Source organism: Phalangium opilio, unplaced genomic scaffold, assembly GCF_054372755.1.
Source record: "Phalangium opilio isolate 3A_F unplaced genomic scaffold, DU_Popi_V2 ptg000086l_1, whole genome shotgun sequence".
In the NCBI taxonomy this organism is placed as follows: Eukaryota; Metazoa; Arthropoda; class Arachnida; order Opiliones; family Phalangiidae; genus Phalangium; species Phalangium opilio.
The window spans coordinates 1,462,304-1,466,019 of NW_028324191.1; positions in this window are offsets into that span (position 1 = coordinate 1,462,304).

A 3,716-nucleotide genomic window follows, 5' to 3' on the forward strand; every position below is an offset into this window, starting at 1 on the left:
GCGGTACCATTTGACTTCGAACACCGCCAAGATTTGAAAAATAGTAAAAACATGGGGGAGTTTTCAAGAATAGCTCCCGGTGACGGATTTTAAAAATTTTTTTTTCTTCTGAAAGAGAAAAATGCGAAAAAAATTATGGTGCAAAAATTTTTTGGGGCAAACAATTATTAAGGAAGATAGAGCTAGTTTTAATTTTAATTGCCCTGGGTAGAAGATGGCACAATTTATGCTATAAAAAATGTCGACTGCTTATTTTCGGCTAAACCTAACCTAACCCAACCGAACCTAACGTAACCTAACCTAACCCAACCGAACCTAACCTAACCTAACCTAACCTAACCTAACCTAACCTAACCACACCTAACCTAACCTAACCTAACCTAACCTAACCTAACCTAACCTAACCTAACCTAACCACACCTAACCTAACCAAACCTAACCTAACCAAACCAAACCTAACCTAACCAAACCTAACCTAACCAAACCTAACCTAACCTAACCAAACCTAACCTAACCAACTGTAAACATGAACGTTTTGGAAAAGGTAATAAAAGTAAGGTAATATAGCTTAAATTGTGCTGTTTTCTGTCCAGAGCAATTAAAATTAAAACTAGCTGTATCTTCCTTAATAATTGTTTGCCCCAAAAAATTTTTGCACCATAATTTTTGTCGCATTTTTCTCTTTCAGAAGAAAAAAAAATTTTTAAAATCCGTTACCGGGAGCTATTCTTGAATTTAGCCAAAACATGGTGGTCTTTGAAGCCGTGCCAAGGTACCACCACAATTGAAATATGTACCAAAGTACAAACCATCTGAAAGCCCGTGTTTTAATCTATAACATATCAAAAATCCAAGGATGATATAGAATTCCTTCGTATGTAAACGCGGCATCAAACCTGAAAGAAAATCTGAAAAAAGTTAAAATTTTAAGTTAGCCAAAACAATTGGAATATGATTATGAACGCAATATAGATAATATAAATACGTCTTGGTTTGGACCAAGGCCGAAAAAACAAACGATATGTGTGAGGTTTATCAATTGACTGAAGTTCAGATATTGAAATTTTTTTCTAGCTATTTTTATCCACTCAATCCTTAATCATTATTTAATTCAATCAACTGATTTTGCTGTTAATCGATCTAGTCCCTCTAAATTAATTGAAAAAATTACATATCTACGCTTTTTCAAGAACAATTACATTTTCCGAAAACATTTTATCATAAAATTAATTATTTTGAAGGGATTTCGTGTCGATACTCACTAACTTGTGAGCACCTTGACCGACATAGTTTTAATTGTCGCTGGTTTGAAAAATTTTCAAGTTTGCACCAAAAGAAGTTTATATCTGTTTTAAATTGTTGATAAGACTGTCGTTCACAGTGAATGTCGTCTACTTAAGACAAAGCAACAAAGTTTATCCTGTGTGGTAAAGGGTAAAGATCACATAAACAGAAATACTTCTCAGTACTTGTTATATTCATTTCCCGCGGAAATAATATGGTTAAACACATCATTCATTACTAGTTATGCCAAGAAGGTCACATTTAACTCCGACACCACCTCCCTTCCTCTATTTTCCCAATATATGGCATTTTATAATCACCAGTGGTTTCAGTGTATGGGTCATCTGAGCCGTCGAAACACACTCAGCCAATATTACCATAGACTGAGTTATGACCAAGAAATTCTTAAGTACGGAAATGGAAGTTCCAGTGCAACTTTACCATCATAGAGGCGACAATAGAAATATAGCATTTCGATATACGAAATTAAATGTATAAATTCGCGCAACAGCCTTGTTTGGCATCCACGATTAAATATTTACATTTCCATTCGCTTGCTCTTTTTAGACATTCAATAGAACATTTCAAATATTCAATACTGTACCCTCAACACGTACTCCCTTCAAAATAATTAATTTCATGATAAAATGTTTTCGGAAAATGTAATTGTTCTTGAAAAAGCATAGATATGTAATTTTTAAATTAATTTAGAGGGACTAGATCGATTAACAGCAAAATCAGTTGATTGAATTAAATATTGATTAAGGATTGAGTGGATAAAAATAACTAGAAAAAATTTTCAATATCTGAACTTCAGTCAATTGATAAACCTCACACATATCGTTTGTTTTTTCGGCCTTGGTCCAAACCAAGACGTATTTATATTATCTATATTGCGTTCATAATCATATTCCAATTGTTTTGGCTAACTTAAAATTTTAACTTTTTTCAGATTTTCTTTCAGGTTTGATGCCGCGTTTACATACGAAGGAATTCTATATCATCCTTGGATTTTTGATATGTTATAGATTAAAACACGGGCTTTCAGATGGTTTGTATTTTGGTACATATTTCAATTGTGGTGGTACCTTGGCACGGCTTCAAAGACCACCATGTTTTTACTATTTTTCAAATCTTGGCGGTGTTCGAAGTCAAATGGTACCGCATCCCTTGGTCGTACCATAAATCTAGAAATTTTTTCGTGTTCCCCGGTTCAATTACTACCAGAAAGCGTTATCTTTGATTAATTTTAGCTTGGTTTTTGGAATCGGGAGATATTAAGTTATAGGCTACTTTTCGCGTTTGGTTGAATTCAAAGAGCACTTTGATGATTTATAGAAATAAAACAAAATGTTCTTCGCAAAATATTATTAGCTTAATCTAGGCTCTACCACCCATTTGAAGAATAAAAAAAGTTGTAAGGTTATATTAGGTTTTATTACCTAGATATCGGCTGTCAAAATCGCTGGAATTGGGGGTGAAAAGTTTCCTTTCCCCATGTGAGGATTTTTCAATTATTCATATCTTAAAATCTAGATTGAATTTTAACTTGAAAACTTGGAATTCCCGATGAAATAGTCTATATTTCAACTGGTTAAAGTTTCATCAAAATCGGTGATGGTGCCGTCGGGACACTGCCTGATTTCACCTGGACTGACCCAGATGCAACTTTGGTTTTATTCTATCAGAGGTGGTCCCGACTCGGAAACATTCTCAACTATATCAGTTTTAAATAAACATTGAACTGTTGGAAAATATTTGAATGTAATATAAAATTAAGAGGGTATGCGATATTGCACGTCGCACTCAAGAATGCTACAAGAAGCCTTCGAAAATCTGTGCAACTCTAGTTTTGTTCTATCAGAGGTGGTCCCGACTCGGACACATTCTCAACTATTTCAGTTTTCAATAAACATTGAACGTTTGGAAAATGTTTGAATGTTATATAAAATTAAGAGGGTATGCAATATTGCACGTCGCACTCAAGAATGGTCTATGAAGCCTTCGAAAATCTATGCAACTTTGGTTTTAATCTATCAGAGGTGGTCACGACTCGGACACATTTTCAATAATTTCAGTTTTCAATGTACATTGAGCTTTTGGAAAATATTTGGATGTTATATAAAATTAAGAGGGTATGCAATATTGCACATCGCACTCAAGAATGGTACAAGAAGCCTTCGAAAATCTATGCAACTTTGGTTTTGTTTATCAGAGGTGGTCCGGACTCGGACATATTTTCAATAATTTCAGTTTTCAATGTACATTGAGCTTTTGCAAAGCATTTAAATGTTATGTAAATTTAAGAGGGTATGCAATATTGCACGTCACACTCAAGAATGGTCTAAGAAGCCTTCGAAAATCTATGCAACTTTGGTTTTGTTCTATCAGAGGTGGTCCCGACTCGGACACATTGTCAACTATTTCAGTTT